At 43.6% G+C, this 20,271-nt stretch overlaps 1 protein-coding gene across 2 annotated transcripts in view; it reads right to left on the bottom strand.

Moving 5' to 3' along the window:
• Positions 1–20,271, bottom strand: part of DPYSL3 (dihydropyrimidinase like 3) — a 120,261-nt gene that overhangs the window by 32,917 nt on the left and 67,073 nt on the right. The window lies entirely within an intron of this gene.

The raw sequence follows: 20,271 nt of genomic DNA on the forward strand, positions 1-20,271 counted from the left end.
TATAACTTATACCTCAGTGTCTTGTATCCTATTGGCACTCAACAGTGATTCTCAAAAATAGAACCTGGGATCAGACATACAATGAAATAGCCTCTGAAAGTCTTTATAATGACATGAGGATCATGCTATATTTAAAATTCAGGATTCTTACACAGGTATGCAAACGTTGCACACAAGCTTATAGAATGTACAGGAAAAGCGCTGAATGGAAAAAAGACAAAATAGCTATAGTATTCTATAGATCTCTAGTCTTTAACCCAGGTGGAGAAATTATGCAGGATTCACATTTGCTTCATTAAACTCTCACATTTTCTGAGATGTGTCTGTTGCCTATTATGAAAAAATGTTTTTTTATAATTAAAGTCTTTTTTAAAAGTTATAACTTAGAAGAAGTTTGGATAAGTGATCCAACTGGAAACAATGCACATACAGTCCAAGGTAATTAAGGAAATATAGACATATAGCTCCTATATGTCAGTAGAGGAACCAACCAGTGTCAGCTTTCAATATCACAGATTTCATTAAAAGAATGAATGGAGGGCCCTTGGCTGGCTCAGTCGGTTAAGCTTCTGCCTTCAGCTCAGGTCATGATCTCAGAGTCCTGGGATCAAGCCCCGCATCAGGCTCCCTGCTCAATGGGGAGCGTGCTTCTCCCTCTACCCCTCCTCCCTGCTTGTGAACTCTCTCTCTCACTTCCTCTCTTTCAGATAGATAGATAGATAGATAGATAGATAGATAGATAGATAGAGACAGATAGGTAGCTTTGCTGGGGTCCTGACGGCGAAGAGAAATCTCAGGAGCCTGGCTGAATGGAAAAGCTTGAAGAGAGAATGGTACGTTGCATTTTGTTATGAATTCAACTTACAGACTTCAATTCTATCCACCCCCCCACCCCCCCATCCATCCATTGTTCATCTATCCACTCATCCAGCAAGTAATTATTTAATATGTATGACTAAATACATAGAGAGGATCCAGTAGTTAATGAGTCATACCATGTCATTGCTTTTATGAAACCTAAGGGGATATCTGGCAATAAAGAAAATCAACAAAAATAAATAAAACAACGTAAAATTGTATCAAGTGTCACAAAACATAAGTGAGTGGGCTTGTTTAAACCGAGGTGAAAAGAGGCCTTTGCAGGGATGATCAAAGAGATGGGGTGGGAATGGAGAGCTGCAGGAAGAGGGGATAGCATGTGCAGAGGCCCTGTGGTAGAAAGTTTTGTTTCTTTGAAAACCAGAAAAAGATCAGTGTCGAGACGGGGAGCTTAGGGATCAAGGAGGAAAGTGGCAGAGATGAAGCTGGCAAGGCAGTTGAACTGGCTTTCACGAAGAACATCAGTTTAATGGGGAAGGAAGTCTATGAATAAATAGGCTGACTTCTGGCCTCGGAAATAAAAGGGTGTGAACCAGGCCAGAAAATGAGATTTGAGGCTAGGCATCCACATGGGATATGGCTTAGTGCCACTTGGCTGCTCCCACGTTCAAGGTACTACAAGAGAGCAGGAAATTGCATCGTGTCATACTATAGGGGGAGAGGACCTGAAAGACACACAGATCAAGGAGGCACCCAGGAAAACACCCACTTCTGCCACAAGGAAAATGTACAAATGAGATCAAATGTAAATTCCCACCACGCATGATCCACAAGGCCTCCCTGATCTGGCGCTCGTCTCTATGTCCACCCTCATTTCCATCACATATAGCCTCGTGTGTCATTCCATGGCAAATTCAGAAACATGCAGCAGGCTCTCTGACCACTAAGCCTTTGCAAAAAAGTTCACTCTGCCTTCTTGCCATGTTCACGTGGCTTCTGACAACCACCCTCTCCTCTGTCAAGCCTCGAATCAAAGTGTTTCTCCTGCAGGACGCATTACCTGACTTGCCAGCAAGTTTGCTTGCAATTTTGCTCAAACAACCCCATTGTCTACAATAACTGCTGTTCACCAGAACCTGGTGCTTCAGGGGTTCCACTGTTCCACTGTCTCCTGATTAGACCAAAGACTCCTTCGGTCTTGGGACTATACATCTCTTTGACCTTTGCACCTTTGTTCCTGGAGCTCATCCTAGACAGCTACTGAATACTGGTAAGCCGAATGGGTGAAGGGTAGGACATAGGTTGCATCATGTCATTATGAGGGAAAGGCCATTTGAGTCACAAAATTATGTGATGTGGCCAGAAAGTTGGACTACTGAGTAATTGCAAAATTATATAAGGCAGTCCCAGGACTGTGCTTCCCAAACTAGGGTGTGCACATTAAAAGAATATAGAGTCCCAGGCCCTGCTCTAGGCCACTAAATCTGAATTTTATAAACCCCACAAATGGTTCTCATGCAGATCATCAGCCAGCCCAGCACCAAGTCAGAGACCAGCATTGGAACTCATGGTGCTGTGTGTCAAAGGCACAGTTCTGTGTGTCTAGAGAGATGGCAGAAGCATCTCTAAAAGAAGCTTTGTAGTAATAGTCTTGGTAACTCTAAGGTTTGCCTCTAATAGCTCAGTGCTCTTCTGACATTCTTTATCTTCCTAGCAAAGAACTGAAGTAAACTTTTTGGAAAGGGGCCAGCTAGCACCTGTAGTGAGCCCTGGTATGAAATATGACCACCCTCCTGTCTAGGGAACATCTAGCCTAGGGAACCAACTGACATGATCATTACTTCCTTCAACAAGCATCAAATATCAGCAGAGGGGCAAAAGCTATCTCAGGCCCATGGTGCCTCAGGGAATACTAACAAGTGATCCAAGTGGAATTAACACCATTGTGATGGCATCATTGGAAACTCTTCAAATGCTAATTCGATATATCTTCTCTGGCTCAATAATCAGGAATCAAAATAGATAGAGCACAGCGATGAAATACAGGCCGGTGGAAGTTTCAGAGATGGGAGCAACAAGACTCTTGCTCTTTGGACTGCTATGGTATCAATATTATTTCTTTTCATCATGCAGACCAGAGATATCCAAACCTCAATTCACAGAGCTCAAACACATGCTGCCCCTGGAGCTCCCCAGCCTATTCCCTACCTTCTGTTAAAGCGATTCATCAAATGACTTCGTTAATTTTAACTCTTTCCATGGATGTGGGATCCACTAACAAAGGGTAGCCTAGGCAAACTGTCATTGGACACAGGAAAGTCTGAAAGGCAAGCCTTGAATTTGGCCTTGACAAACAGCAGAACCACTGACCACCCTCAGGTTACATAAAACCAAACCTTAATGGTTACCAAACATGCTTGTCTGTGAGTTCACAGACCAGATGAACACATGCGAGGGTTGAAAACCAGCAAGACAAACAAATCTGCCATCTATGATTAAAAGTCATCCTGCATGATGTTACAAAGGACCGGTGAATGTGGTGGCCCAGCAGGGCTCTTCACTTTCTGTTCCCAGCAGCTGATGGTGTCGAGCATCTATGAGCTGATGCCCAAAGAGGTGAAATGGTCTAGTTTGGACATCTACCAAGGCTTCTCATGGGATGATATAGACAAAGAATGATGATATTTCTAGAGCACACTGGGATTATCTAGAACCCAAAATAAAGATATGGAGAGCCTAAAATAACCAAGGACTCTGACTGCCTTGGGCCCTGCCCTGTTGCCCAGGGTTGAGGATGGGAGGTCTGGAAGGCTAGTGGGGTGCCCAGGCATACCAGCAGGCCAGGTTGGGTCTAGCTGGCTTCTCCCCTGGATGGGAGAATCAGGTCGACCACTTAACGAACTGTGTGATCTTGAATTAGGACTTAACCCCTCAGAGCTTCAGTTTTTATTAGCTCAGAGTGGATAATAATACCTAGCTCACCTCACAATGGGGCTGCCAGGAATAAACGAGGGAGGGAGAGTGTGTATGAGCTCACACGCACATGCACATATCAAATAACCAGCACATAGTAAACACTTTTATATATTAGTTATATTGATTCCATTCATATTATTTACAGCACTTGAAAATATTTTTTAAAAGATTTAAATTACAAATTATATTAGAGAGAGATGGTCCCCATTTTCCAAATGGAGAGATAGGCACAAAGGCGAGCGACTTTCTCTAAGCAACAGAGTTGATTAGTTCCACTGGGAAGCAAATCCAGGTCTCTACTTCTGGGCACTGGACAGATTTCCACCTGAGGCCACTGAACCACTTATCCTTAAACCTTATGACAAGGGGCTCTTTCTGACAGGGCTCTCCTTACTGTTTGCTATTAAATCTGACTGTTCCAGGGCTCAAACTGATGACCAGTTGGCTATAGCAGGTAACTTTAGGAATCCAACAACTCTGAAGCCACGACTTATAAAAGCACTGCATTAAACCTGCCCCTTAGGGCCAGAGTGTGTTCATGCAGCTTATAAAAGGATGTAACATACAATCCAGGGTAGCACCAGCCCTTCAAGTCTGACAGAGTCCAATCTTTTTTCCTCACTAATGTATGGTAATGATCAGAAAAAAAAAAACATAAAAAATTTGTGGAGTTTGTTAGAAAAAGGGAGAGAAGAGAGACAGAAAAAGAAGAGAGGAGAGAGTGAGAGGGAGGGAAGGAGAGGAAGGGGGAGAGAGGAAGGAGAAAATAAACTCTGTAAGGAGGTGTGTGGTTAAAAACAGCTGCATTCTGGGTGGCTCAGTCAGTTTAGAGTCCAACTCTTGATCTCAGCTCAGGTCTTGATCTCAGGGTCATGAGTTTGAGCCCTGTGTTGTGCTTCATGCTGGGTGGGGAGAGAGAGAGAGAGAGAGAGAGAGAGAGAGAGAGAGACAGAGAGAAGAAGAAGAAGAAGAAGAAGAAGAAGAAGAAGAAGAAGAAGAAAAGAAGAAGAAGAAGAAAGAAAGAAGGAAGAAAGAAAGAAAGAAAGAAAGAAAGAAAGAAAGAAAGAAAGAAAGAAGAAAGGCTGGATTCAAACCAGAACAGAGAATGAAAAAACAGAATCTTGAACTCAAGCCTACTGGAGATGTGGGTTCCCATTTTAGTTTTCCTCGTCAAGTCTTGAACTTAAAAGAACTTAAATCACCACTTCTGTCTGTCTGAGGTAATGAGAATATGCCTCCCAGAGAAACCAGAGCCCTCTGTGGACTCCTTCCCAGTGAATAAAGTCAGTCTGAGAACAGTACTTAAGACACATCTGTTCTATACTCTGCCGACATTCCAGCAGCTCAGAATAAAAACTATAATCCTTGCAACAGAAAAGGAGGATATAAAATGAAGAACATCTCCCAAAATCAAATATTTTGTTACCTGCGTTCAAATCACAACACCCAGACTCTGACCCTCAGTGGGGACTTAAGATCCTTTTAAAGTCCAGATGAAGGCGCAGGTGGTTATTTAAAACAAATCCCCATCTGAGTAATTACACGGAACTCCCTAGAAAACATCCCCACGCTGCCGCTACCTGTGCTTGGACAAGTGACTTCGCTTCTCGAGGCTTCAGCTACCTCAAAGGGGACAATGACATCTTTCTCTGAGGGTGCTGCTCAGGATTATGGGGATGCTAGATGGAAAGGGCTGAGCTCTGTGTAGCACCGTATAAATGCTTAATACGTGGGAGCTACATCTTTTTTAGAACTGGCCACTGTAAAACTGCCCGCTCACAAATACTCAGGAGGAAGTGAACTAGCACTTTATTAATCAAAACAGAACAGACCTGGCCATAAAGGGAATGCCAGAGACGCCAGTCCCCACTCAACCCTCGGCAACTGTTCTCAGCTCCTGCCACCAGCAGCCAAGCTCAGCCAAGACTTCTCCTCTCAAACCCACCCCCAGAGGGCAAGTTCTCCTGGTCCCTCCAGGTCATTCTTCCTCTGGAAATAAGCCTCCACGAGGAGGTAACAATCCACTTGCTCTCTTACGCAGGAATGGAGAGTGGGTGGCATTCTTAAACCTGTCCCCAAACCCACTCTCCCTGGGCAATGTATGGATCTGTCTCTAAGACCCTCACAACGAATTTACCATTGAGACAGAAAGAGAAAGACCTGGGAGAAAAGAGACACCTGGAAGAGAAATGCAGTTTCTTGGCTCTGAGTCTGTATTGAAACTGAGCAGTTTCACAGCAGATGCCACAGATGAGTCTCAAAGACATTCCTTCTCTCATCATCAAAATATACGTAATCCCAGGTGTGCTAGACGGAGGATCACCAGGGGCACTGCCTTCAAAGCAGAGTTCCTAACAACGGGAAGTACCATGTTCACTTTATTAGGTTTATTTTGGCCCTGGAGGGGTGGAACCCAAGGCAGGAGAGGCAAGAGAGGCAAGAGAGGCAGGAGAGACGCTAACCCAGAGGAATCAGTAGCCACGAGCAGTATGAACCAGGGCAGGGTGGACACTCGCTCCTCTGAACTAGAACAAAGCCAGCTATGTGCATTCTTCCCGCCCCAGGACCATGTTAACCACTTCAGAGATGTGATTATCAGAGGGCCAGACAAGTTATGTAGCCTGCCCTGGGTCAGAATGGAGTGGGGGATGAACTGTGGATGGCATATTAATCCCAGCCCCCTGATAACAGTCTCCCAATCTTCAGCAGGGTTCCAGCCACCCATCAGCACAAGTGGATAACCAGGTTAGGAACGAGACGTTGGGGAGGGGAGGTGGACAGAAGCCACAGAGCCATTCTGGTCACAAGCAGGAAGGTCAGCTGGGCCTATGAAGCCCAAATCTCAGACACTTGTGCACCATTTTCATGATATTTGGCCTAACCTGTTAGAAACTGCACTGTCATTTACTCCATCTTAATAAATGTAATGTATTCTTAATAAGTATATTTTCAAAGTAAACACTGTCTTACTCCTATAAATTCTAAGCCAGTATCACTTACCAAAAATAGACAGCAAACCTAGGAATGAGTACTATAAAAACATCACTATATTTTGGCGACACTGCTGCCTTCGAAAGGGTTTTGAAGGAGGAACTCAGATCTGCTGCCTTCTTTAAAAAACAAAGTTACCAAGTGTCAGGGAGGTGTCCAATTCAGATGAGCAAGACACTGAGACTTCTTCCTTGAACCGCTCAGCAGGTTAGAAAAAGAAATGGGACAAGATGTCCCAACGTGGGATTCAACGTTATTTAATGCCCTCTTATGGAACAACCTAAAATGATCTCACGAAACAGCAGGAATTCCACCCCTGCTCTTTAAACATGGACCACCGTGGGCCGACGTGGGCCAATGTGGGTCCACACGCAGTCACAAGGACGTCTCAAATTCCAGGCAGCACATCGGAGGAAGGAGATTACTGGGGATCATAAAGGATCACTGTACCAGAAGGTTGGGGGGGGTTGGGGGGGATGAGAGAAAGAGGCAGAGTAGGGTAGATGTGGTATGGGAACACACATGCCTTATCAGAAAATAGGAAGCACCAGATCTGGAGAAAAAAAGAAACTAGCACATCTTTAGCTGGATGCTGAGAGAGAAAAATAGAAAGGCTGCTGTCTGGGATGGAAAGCAACAACAGTTTGCACAGCCATTCAAGAGTTTAGGGAGAGACTAAGACAGTGTGGAACTGACCTGTATTTGCATCTCTGCTACTAAGTACGGTGTGGTATTGGCAGGTGACCTGATCTAATTCTGAACCCCAGTTTCTTTGTCTTAGTGGAGTTCAATTAATCCTCAGCTTCCTTAGCTTTAGTTCTCTAAAAAGGTCTGCTTACGTATCTATAAAGTACAGATCCCTAACATGAGAATTAACTATCAGGCAGAGTCAGACACTTGGAAAACTCTCCATAAGTGGTAGGCATAATGCTACTGCTGCCACTACAACCACTGTGCCACCATCTCGAGTTTACTGCTCTGCCCATACAGATATACAACTTAAAGGCAAATCCAAATCACAGGAAAAGTGTAAAGTAGGTATCACTATTATATATAAACTATGTTGCTCAGGACCAGAATGTAAAGTAGGATACAGACTAAAGAAAAGTCAGTACTTTTAAGAGCTAATTGATGGCCATCTTTGGTGTGAATTTAGGTGATGGTTTTGTGCTTTATTACTTGTTTGCTTTTGTTTGTTCCTTTTTAGTCCTCAAATCTATGCAGCTACAGTAAAAGTGCTCTGTACATAGGCAGACTGGATAACTGGGATCCAGCTTTGTTCAAACAGTATCCCATGTCCCTTGAGCTCAACAGCCTGTGCAAAAGCCAAATGCCTACTTCATCAGGAAGGAGTGCATGAAATTTCAACCCAGGCCTTGATTCTAGGGATAAATGGGCTTAATAATTCATTACTGAAACACACACTTCTGTGACTACTGCCTGTGAAGTTGTAGGTTAGGAGCATGTAGAAGTAAGCTATGAGCACAAAGAGCAATACGACGTCAAGAGAAAGAGTCAAACTATCTACATAAAATGATCAGTGGATGCCAGTAGTTTAGGGAGATAGGAAGTGAAGGGGGTGCCCTGAAGATTTGAGGGGCACTGAAACTATGCCATAAGATACTTTAATTGTGGATACGGGATGTTTCGCATTTGTCAAAACCACAGAACTGCACAAGAGTGAACCTTCATGTAAAACTATCGACTTTTGTTAATAACATATCAACACCAGTCCATCAATTGTAACAGATATACCACACCAAAGCAATATGCTAATAATGGAAAACTTTGGGGTAGAGGGAACAGAGGGAGTTTATGAGCATGCTCCATGCTTTCTGCTCAGTTTTTCCATAAACCAAAAAGCAAAGTCTGTCAACTAAGAGAGAGAAAGATAAAGAGAAAAATCTTCTGTCCAGTAGAAATCAAGTAAGAGTCCACAGAGACCTTATAGAAGTAGGTCTTGGGAAAATGACTCATCTGGACACCAGGGTACAGCCAAAGAGATAATTCTGACCAGAGTGAGAGAATAATATTTTTTTTAAGATTTAATTTTTTTTAAGATTTATTTATTTTATTCGAGAGAGAGAGAGAATGGGGGACGGGCAGAGGGAGAGAGACCATCTTAGGCAGACTCCCCTCCCTGCTGAGCACGGAGCCTGACAGGGGGCTCGATCTCACGACCCTAAAGTCACAACCTAAGCCAAAACCAAGAGTCAGATGCTCAACTGACTGAGTCACCCACGTGCCCTGAGGAATGATAATTTATCACTAGCATTTACTGAAACCTTCTTATGCGCTAGAAAGTCTTCAAAGAGTTCAATGAACCATCAGTGAAATGCTGATATTCTCCTCATTGCACTGATGAAGACATGAAAGCTTACAGAGGTTGGCTCGTGGTCCAACATCACATAACCATTCAGTAGGAAAACCAACTGTATCAATGCAAGGAATGCATTTCAGTGGGCAACGGTGGTGTTGGGCAGAGTCCCTGATGCCTAGAATCCCAGAATGGGGGGCTCAAGAGATAGCTGGCTAATGATTTGGCCTTCATTCTGTGGATGCTGGGGAGCTCTAGAAGGATTTTGAGAAAATGAATGAAATACAATCTCAGAGTAGAAAAGAAAAAAATAAGGGGCACCTGGGTGGCTCAGGGGTTGAGCATCTGCCTTCGGCTCAGGTCGTGATCCCAGTGTCCTGGGATCGAGTCCCACATCGGCTCCCCACAGGGAGCCTGCTTCTCCTTCTGCTTATGTCTCTGCCTCTCTCTGTGTCTCTCATAAATAAATAAATAAAATCTTAAAAAAAGAAAAGAAAATTAAGCTGACAAAATAACCATGCTGGAGATAAAGGAATGAATAGCAAGTGACAGGAGAAAGAAGGAAAGGGGAAGGGGAAGGGGAAGGGGAAGGGGAAGGGGAAGAGAAAGGGAAAGGGAAAGGGAAAGGGAAAGGGAAAGGGAAAGGGAAAGGGAAGAAGCCTATACCATTCAGGGTACGAGGAGAGAGAAAATATTCAAAATGGATTATTAAAGAGAGTTTAGCAAAGTGATTCTCTAACAAAGTATGGGCAGGGTTTGGGAAATTAATCGGATGTGTAGACTCCAGGGCCAACCAACAGGGAGTCACACCATCCCCAGGGAGCAGGGAGCCACATCATCCCCAGGCCTGAAGACAAGAGGAGGGAATAGTTAGGGGGCGGGGGGCAGCTGTATGGACAGCTCTGCCTGACAGGAGCTGTGACCTTCAGGACAGGCATGCAAGCCACTCCTCAGTGATCCAGAAGGAAGGAATCAGGAGGAAGGAATCAGGAAGGAATACCCTGACCTCACTTGTGCACCTTCCTTCCAAACTCCTAGGTGTGCTGAAGGAACTGAATCCAAGTCGGAGCCTAAGGGCAAAGGGCCTCCAGATGCAGGCCCAGATTGCCTCACAGCATGAAGGAGGGCAGAAAAAGTGGAGAGGGTAACTGGAGAGGCAAGCTGAAAATATCCCACCCAGTCCCTGAATATCCAGCCATGGGACATGATGTAATACACTGCAATACAGCAGTACAATGGGTTGCCATTCAGTTTTTTTTTTTTAAAAAAACAAGTTAAATCTGTACCTTGACTTTAAAATAATTCACAGGTCCAAGAGCAAAACGATTCTATTGTTGCAAAAGCAAAAAAAGAATACTATATGTAATACATTTATTATTATGTTCTTGTGTGAGCAAGAGAAAGGTCTAGAAGGGTATACACCAAATTATTCACATTGGAAATGGCAGGGGGAAAGGATGCAGATTGAAGAGGTATGGAAAACTTGGTAACTTCTCCCTTTCTCTTTCTCTACTATTTATTTATATCACTCCACTAGTTGCACAAAGTATATGACATTTTATAACTTCTACTAGGAGTTTAATAAAGAAAATTATAGTGGAAAAAGAATAAGGTGACAGATGTGGTCCAGGTGACAGCAAGAATATGCGGCAGAAACTGCAGGGCATGCTGTGGAAGTAAGTTAGAATCAACTCAGCAATGAAAGGTGAAGGGAAAATGATGTGTCTAAGCAGACTAAAGTTTCAGGGCAAGGTGGCCAGGAAAGACTTGTGAATAAAAATGGAGAACGGAAAAGAGAGTAACAAAGTTGAGGCACAGAGTATAAATAATAATTCTGACCCAATGACCCAGCAATCGCACTACTGGGTATTTACCCCAAAGATACAGATGTAGTGAAACGACAGGACACCTGCACCCCAATGTTCACAGCAGCAATGTCCCCAGTAGCCAAACTGTGGGAGGAGCCACGATGTCCTTCGATAGATGAATGGATAGATGAATGGATAGAGGTGGGCTGTATAGACAACGGAATATTACTCAGCCATCAGAAAAGACGAATACCCACCATTTACTTCAACATGGATGGAACTGGAAGGTATTATGCTGAGTGAAACACGTCAATCGAAGAAAGACAATCGTCATATGATTTCACTCATATGCAGAATATAAGAAATAGTGAAGGGGACCAAAAGGGAAAGGAGGGAAACTGAGTGGGGGAAAATTAGGGAGGAAGACAAACCATGAGAGACTCCTAACTCTGGGAAACAAAGAGTTACAGAAGTGAACGTGGGTGGGGGGTGGGGTAACTGGGTGACGGGCACTGAGGAGGGCACTTGGGATGAGCACCGGGTGTTATACTCTATGTTGGCAAATTGAATTTAAATAAAATTTTTTAAAAATAATAATTTTGAGATGCTGGTCAACCGCACAGCCCTGAGGCAAACAGCTGGACATGTGGGCCTGTGATTTAGGAGGATAGGCAGGGATCAACAATCGGACTTGAGTTAATGCCAACCTAAAAGGCAACAATGGATAACAGAGAGACTCCTGGAATGGGGGTCAGGAGCCCTGGATTCTGGTCTTAGCCCTGTGACCCTGAGCAAAGCCCTTGGCCTCTCTGAGCCACCATCCAATAAGTCGTACTCACTTCCTCTTTTAGAAGTAGACTCCTCTTTGATCATTTCTGACTGGCAGGTGGCTTTGACGGGGCCTTTAGAGTGACAGGGAAGCCTAGTGAATTCCCAGCCTACTGCCTGTCAGGAACAAGAAACTCTTTCACCGAATATGAAAGGCGGCCAAATGCAATTCCCAGGGGAGGAGTGCGGGCTCAGGCCTCGAAATGTGTGAGCGGCACCTTCAAATGACAGGCAACTGGTCCCCATCTATTTGTGGAGGCCACAAGGATTTTTCTCCAAATCTGACCTTATACTTTTAAGATGGGCGGGGCTGCCTGGGGATTGTGGTTCTAGGCACATAACCACTGGCTTATGCAACTTCCCCAAACCGGTTCTGTGGTGGATGCATTAGGAGAGCGTACAGCTGTGATGTTCCAGCTCACACCAAGTCGCTGCAGAAAGGGCCCCTGGAGAGAGATCGGAGGAGGGAGGGACCATCTCCAAGACCACAGACACCCCCCCTGTTTGTCTTGCCTTGGAGCCCAGACATCAGAGACTAGGTCTGTACGGTAGCGCAAAGAGGGGCCTCATCATTTGTTCTGTAGCTCAAGAACTCAGATGGTGAATGAGTGCCAGATGGAATGGTGGGAAGGGGAAGGGCAAGATGAAGAAAATGACATCCACCCCAAAGGACTAAAGTGAGGAGTGAGCCCAAATTCTCAATAAATGCAGGTTTCTTTACAGACTAGGACACAGGTCTCAGGTCAGTATTTCTCACTTGGATGCAGGCCCACTCTCCTCTATCCCTGAAAAGTAGCTTGACACTGCATTTCTTTTTAGTGTGTATGTGTGTGTGTGTGTGTGTGTGTGTGTGTATACAAACTACCTTCCTACCCAAACACTTTTCAAAGAATATGGCGAGCTGAGACGACGGACCAGTTCACTCTTTTTTTCTGGCTCTTTCTAGACACAATTTAGCAGAGAGTGGTAATAACTGAATCTCTTGCTCAGTCTTCTATCTGCCTAGAAACCTGCAAACCCACAGCTCTGTTTTCATTTGACAGACAAGTGGTTATGAAAGAAGTGGCCATTTTTTTTACTCTTGGACCTCAAACTTCTCTAAGTTATACTGACAGGGAAAAGTGCAGATGCTCTGAGAACAAGGACTTTGAGAGGTCAGGTGGCTGTTGAATGAAATGATCCCTTGAAATAAATACAAGTGAGCCAGGATGCCTGGGTGGCTCAATGGTTGAGCGTCTGCCTTCAGCTCAGGGTGTGATCCTTGGGTCCTGGGATCGAGTCCTGCATCGGGCTCCCTGCATGGAGCCTACTTCTCTCTCTGCCTAGGTCTCTGCCTCTCTCTGTGTCTCTCATGAATAAATAAATAAAATCTTTAATAAATAAATGCAGCTGGGCCTCCATTTAAAAATTATCAGAACTCAAAAATGAGATCAGCAAGCTGTTAATTCTATAACAAAAGGTCTCTTCACACAATAGATACCTCCCAGAATATATTTAAGACTATCTTCAGTTTGCAAGTATCACACTGAAATCACAGGACTGGATTCCCTCCTCATGCCTGAAGGCCTGCAGACTCCATCCCTACCTGCAAAGCCTTGACATCCCTTCTCTGCTTCATATTCCTACGCACTGCTTCACATCCTATGATTGTAACACCAGCAGAACAATCTTTTGAAATAATCCCCAAGAAGCCCTTTCTTTTATGGCCTTTCTCTGCTCAGAAATGTTTCAAAAAGTGCTATGAGGACTGACGTTTAGAGTTGCAGGTGTTTGATGCATACCCAAGCAAGATGTGCTTTGTGACATGTATTCAATTGTGTCTAAAAACCCAGCAAACAAGTTACAACCTTTGCAAGCCCCTCCCAGTGGGCTCAGAGGGAGCAAATGTCCATCCCTGTGTTACCACTTTTGTCCCTGTTCTCAAATCTTTTCACTTTCATTCACTGCTCCATTCATCCATAGTTAGACTGAGCCAGGCCTGGGTGATGCAGTGGGGAAGGACACAGACATGGTCCCTATCGCCACGAAGCAGACAGTTCAGGAGCTTTCTGAGAACCCGGTTTCCTTGACACCTGTTCTCTCCAAGCCACTGACCCCAAGGAAAGCACATCGAGTAAAGGAGCAGTGAGCCTTTTCATTCACAGATTCATTTACCCATTCATTCTGTCATTTAATGTTTATAAATGCCTCCTGTTCACAGCACTAGGCATACAACATGAACAAAATACATTCCCTGCCATTGTACTGTAGTGGTTGGCAAAACAAAGACTAAGTAAGCTAACTAAATTAGTAGGGTAATGGCAACAGTGATGAGTGGAATTCAGATAGAGGGCAAGGGGATAGCAGAGGCTTAGAAGAGCCTGAAACTGCTTCTGATGAGGTTTCTAAAGAAGGCATGTCTAAGAAGCTTTCAGCTGGACAGAACTCTGGATGATCTGAGGGGGCAAGCCAAATAAAGAACGGCTCTTAGGAAAGATTGCTCCCCACTCCCAGGGAGCAGCTAGCAGCAAGCAGTAAGCACTGCAGCTCTGAGCTGGAGACAGGCACATCCAAGGGCACACGGGAAAAGAGGATGGCTGATGCAAATCACTGAGGAGCAGTGGCAGGGCTGGGAGTCCAGAGAGAAGGACAGTCGGGGCCAGGCCACGTGGACTCTTGAGAGGCATCGTCCATTTCATTCCAAGTGCAACAGATGTTTGAGCAGGGGAGCAGCTTGATCTGATTTACATTTTTAAAGGATCCCCCAGGCCGTGTACAAAGAGGATGACCTATGTGTAGGCAAAGTGGAAGCACAAATATTAATTAGGGGGTTGCAATAAGACAAGGGAGGCTTGAGCTAGGGCGGGGGAGAGTGATGAGAAAGAGTGACAAGTGGTTGGATTGAGATTTGACTCTAAAGGCAGAACCAACAAAGGTGCACAGCTAGTCTGTGGCTGAGCTGAGCCTTAACTCCAATATCCACTGAAAACAAACCCTAACCACAGCTTAACTTGATTGAGCCTTCTTAGTAATAAAGCCCAAGCAACTTTAACCTCTACATCTAGGCACTGATAGATTGCACCAAACAGAAAGGCTTCCTATTGCAAACACTTCAAAAATATGTCCTTATAAAACCCTGGCATAGGTAGTTTCCAAATCTGCTCATGTTACAGATGTATACGTCTGGATTCCTGTTCTAGCAAACGTCACCCAGTGTGGGTAAGTCCATCATTCCAAACCGTAATTCTTCACTATGGATAGCTGTTCATTTCAACACATGAAGGTCTAAGTCACTGGGAAGACTTTGTAGTGACATTCAAATAGCTTGATTATCTTTTAAAATTTCCCTGAACTGGGGGGTGGGCACTGAGGTGGGCACCTGATGGGATGAGCACTGGGTGTTATTCTGTATGTTGGCAAATTGAACACCAATAAAAAATAAATTTATTATTTAAAAATAAAATAAAATAAAATAAAATAAAATAAAATAAAATAAAATAAAATAAAATAAATAAAATAAAATAAAATTTCCCTGATCTCTGTATTTTTCCTAAAATCAGGGGCCAAATATTTTCTGTTCAATCCATTAAGTGGATTCTTAATGTCAAGTCATTGACTCTGGAGTACATGTTTTCTTCTTTCTAACTTTAAACAACTAAAGATTGTTTCAGTGTCACACAATCACACTGGTGGTGACACAGATCTGATTAACTTCTTGTCAGACAAGGAGAACTGGGAGCTCACTCCACCAGCTAGTTACTACGGAACTTTAGATAAGCTAACCTCGTGACTCTGTTTCTTCATCTGTAAAGTGGAGCTATAAATAATTATAATCTGGATGTAAGGGTGGATTGAGATGTCATATATAAAATTACGACTAAAAATCAGCCAGTATGAGCTCTGACATGGCCTTATGTCTTATATTATTTATTTGGGTTTCCCTTTTCTGTTCACTGAGAACTTCCCAAATTTGAAGATTTGAATTTTTAAATGCCTTTGTCCTTAACTTCTCCCTGGACTGGTGTACTAGGGCTACCATAACAAAGTACCATAGACTGAGTATCTTAAACAGCAGATATTTGTTTTCTCATAGTCGGGGAAACTGGAAGTTCTAGATCAAGGTGTTGGCAGGGTTGGTTTCCCCTGGGGCCTCTCTCCTTTTTTTTTTTTTTTTTTTTTTTTACATTTTATTTATTTATTCATGAGAGACACAGAGAGAGGGAGAGAGAGGCAGACACAGGCAGAGGGAGAAGCAGGCTCCATGCAGGGAGCCCGACGTGGGACTCAATCCCGGGACTTCAGGATCACGCCCTGGGCTGAAGGCGGGCGCCAAACGGCCAAGCCACCCAGGGATCCTTGGGGCCTCTCTCCTTGACTTGCAGATGGCCTACTCCTCCCTGTGTCCGCAGATGGGCTTGTTCCGTGACTCCATCCTAATCTCTTCTTATAGAGCCAATCATAATGGATTAGGGCCCATTCCAATTACCTCATTTACCTCAATCAGGTCTGTAAAGGCCCTATTGCCAAATCCAGCCACATTCAGAAGTATTAGGGGTTAGAACCTCAGCACGTGAACTCTGAGGGGACAAATTCAGCCAATAAGAGACCCTCAAGCTCCCCCACCTCAAAAAAAAAAGGGGGATGTGGGGGTAAGAAAAACATCGAACTAGAGCAAGGAAAACAAGTTCTATGCTTCTTTTTTTCCTTAATTATTTTGCTGTGTGACCTTTGGCAAATTATTTTCCCTCTTTGGCCCACGTTTTCTTAATCATTAAAATTGAGGGGGTTGAATAATGGATCCCTTATTTCTCTTCCTGCCCTCAACTGAGCAAAGTGAAGTATTTCCCAGAATTTCTCACATCAGAAAGGGTCTGAGATGGACCACGCCATGAAGGAACTGAAATAAAAACAAAATGAAACATACCTTCTTTGTGGAATCAACCCAGGATGAAGTCTCTAGAAGCAGAAGATTACATCCAATTGCTCTAAGACCTTCTAAGTTGTTTATGCCCTCTCTCTCTGTAAGGCCATAATTTAAACCAATTTAGTTGGATAAACCAGAAACCCCAAGCTGAATTTATCAATATCCCCAAACAAAGTAATCTCATCAAGATTTGGGACACAAATTGGCTTTGAGGGAAAGAGTGTATGATTTCAAATAAAGGTCTCCTTGAAAGAATTAAGGGGAAAAAGTTTTAAAAACAAACATACATACACAGAGAGAACGTAAAATTAAAACCAGCTTCCAAGCTCATAGGTTAAGCCATTAAGGAGATGGGAGAAAGAGCTGGAAGAAGGGAAAAGAAATGTTGGGAAATATCAGGAAGGGAGACAGAACATAAAGACTCCTAACTCAGGGAAACGAACTAGGGGTGGTGGAAGGGGAGGAGGGCGGGTGTTGGAGGGGAATGGGTGACGGGCACTGAGGTGGACACTTGACGGGATGAGCACTGGGTGTTTTTCTGTATGTTGGTAAATTGAACACCAATAAAAGTTAATTAAAAAAAAAAAAAAAGAGCTGGGCATGTTTCCTCTCCAGCTGTGTAGCTCAGGTCCCAGGACACTGTGTACCTCTGCAAATGTCAACAGCCTCAGCTAGTCAGACAGGCAAGCAAGAGTGGACCTGAGAAAACCAACATGCTCACTCAAGAGCAAAAGAAGAGAGAGGAAAAGCAAAGGTCTCCACGGAAAATGGCACAAGTGCCAAAGCGATGATAAGAATATAGGATGAAGATGAAAAACAGTGGGTTTCAAATCTATAGTCTGGCAATCTTGAGCTGAGCAACTTGGGGCAAGTTAGCCTCTCACCCTGTGATAGCTTTTAATATAACTTCACTTAGAGAACAGCAACTGAAAACAAATACATCATTTCGTTTTTGTCATTAATACCAAGACCTCAGAAACAAACAAAAACTCAAACAAAATGGGATTCATTTAACCAGATCCCCAAGCACTGAAATATGTGGGTTTTTCAAATTGCGTTAGGGAAGGATATTTGAAACATGGAAAGATGTCATAATATATTGTGGAACAGAGAGTAGGACATAAAACAACACGAACGCTATGTGGTACCATTTTAATAAATGGCATATACCATCTTAAGAAAAAGTTCTAAATGGGTATATTCATAAAATTTCAAATGGCTGTCTCTGGTTAATTTCAGCATAGCTTATTTGTATTGTCCTCATTTTATTTTGGTAAATTTTTCTACAACCCTCATGCTGTTTTTTGTATTTGGGAGGAAAAATTCCTACTTAATTTTAAATTCTCAGTGCCCTACAATAAACCAGATAGAAGAAGCCCTAATTCATTCAGCCCCACTTGCATCTCTGTTTCCTTGCCTGTCTAGACTAAAGCACTCTGTAAGGGAATTCTATCTCTATCAATCTCACAGAGCTACAGTTAAACAAAACCTCAGCAGAATCTTGCTTTGGATTTATTGAGAAGCCAGGGAGGGTCCTGTGGGGTATGCAATGAGAAGGACGCATCAAATCCATGTTAAGAAGAAACCCTGGGGGTGCCTGAGTGGCTCAGTTGGTTAAGTGTCTGCCTTCTGCTCAGGTCACAATCCCAGCGCTGGGGTCTTTGCTCAGTAGAGAGCCTGCTTCTCCCTCTTTGCCTCCTGCTCCCCCTGCTTGTTCTCTCCCTCTCTCTGTCAATAAATAAAAAACCTTGAAAATAAAAAAAAGGAAGAAGCAGAAGATAAAGCCCTCATTGGTATTTCTATTTATTGATGCAAAATAGCCTCCGTGGCTAAGAGTGGTGGCTTCCTCCCTAGCAAGTTGGACCTGCAAGTACAATTGTGTGGAGCTGCTCTGGCCCTGCTGGGAAGTGAGGCTGCCTGTAATGGGAAGGCTGGAGAGCCTCCGGGACCACAGTCACAGCTCATGCAGAGGAGAGCACCAAATGGCTGTTTTCTGCACCTCTCATAACCCCAACTACTCATGCTTCATAGGAAACAGGCGCAGGGAAGGCCTTAACCCTGGACCTGAGCTAAGTGAACTCCAATCTGAAAGAGTGTCTCATGACCCTGGAAGTGGAAGAAGATAAAAGAAGACAGAATTTAAGGTAGCTCCCATAGCAGTTAAGCAAGTGAGGGGAGTCGGTCCGAATTTTGGTCCCACCTCAGAAGGCTTGTGTGATCCTAGGCAAGTATTTTGATCTAGGTTCTCTCCACAATAAAACGGCAGGACCGAGTCGGGAATCCATCTACCTACTAAACAGTTTTGAGGATTACATGAGATAACGAATAAAAAGCACTTATCACAAGATATGATAAATATCTGTTATTGTTATTAGTTGTAGTAGTAGCTACTAATAGTATTAGTATTACTAATTACTAATTACTACTAATTAGTAATTACTATTACTAGTTACTACTACTAATAAGTAGTAGTTTCATTATAAACTAATCTCCCTGCTGTGTTCCAGACAAGATGCTCCAGGGACAAGCATTGCTCGATCCAGAGCCAATGGTCAATACTTGCCATACAATCAAAAAAGAGCCAAATGCTGTTATTATACTTGATTATGTTATACATGACATTTTCTAATAATACTTTATTTCAAGTGCTTTCTGATCTGAGGTTTTAGGTTCCATGAATATATTTTAGTTCTTCATTTTGCCTGCCCTTATAAATGTTCTCTTCAAAGGACCTAGTGACTATTATTACCCAAAGATTATTGAGACCATAAACCATATGGTTTACAGCCAGGGATGAAACTTGGCAAAGTGTGCTTGAAGTTTAACTGCCCTCACCCATCAAAGCAAAAAAATGAACTTCAGAATAAATGCTAATAACAGGAAGAGCTCCAAATATATGCCCAGAGAAAGCTGACAGATGCAGTGGAGTGAGAGACTAGAAATATTTGAGTAAACACACACACAAGCATAAAAACATTCCATCTAAATGACCAACCCTAATAGGGAAGCAAGAAAGACCTATGGGTTGCTCCTTCACCAAGCTTTCTAAAAAGTAGGGTTTTCTGTACAAATGCAGACTGTCCTATCTAGCTGCTGCTATTAACTCCAATGGCTTGTGGTTTCTATGCAAAGGCAGAAAGGCCTCAATTCACATCTATGTTGGATCCTGGTTCAAAAAGTCATGGTGACAATTTTCTCTATTTGAAAGGAAGCATAAAGATCTCTTTCCTGTAAATCATTTGCTGGAAGAGAAACAACGGGTCTGTTTGCAAGCAAGAAGTACCCAGGCAAGCCCTGAGAAAGGCTGAGAATGGGGTCAGATGCAGGATTTGGAAAAGGGGGTGGAGGGGAGGTCTAAGACGAGAGAAGTGCAAGTGAGGGCCAGGCTCCCTTTGCCCCAGTCAGGTCCTAGAGTACAGCTGACCCTGCTTGTTCTGCTAATGTGCTGTCCTTTTTCTCTTGGCTCAGGGATCCTGTGCTGGCTTCTAGAGCCAGGCCTTCTTTCTTAAAAGTTAATATTCAAGACAGCTAGGGCACCTGGGTGGCTCAGTGGTTGAGCATCTGCCTTCAGCTCAAGGTATGATCCTGGGGTCCTGGGAGTGAGTCTCACATCAAGCTCCCTGTGGGAA

This window comes from Vulpes lagopus, chromosome 8, assembly GCF_018345385.1.
Source record: "Vulpes lagopus strain Blue_001 chromosome 8, ASM1834538v1, whole genome shotgun sequence".
Classification (NCBI taxonomy): Eukaryota; Metazoa; Chordata; class Mammalia; order Carnivora; family Canidae; genus Vulpes; species Vulpes lagopus.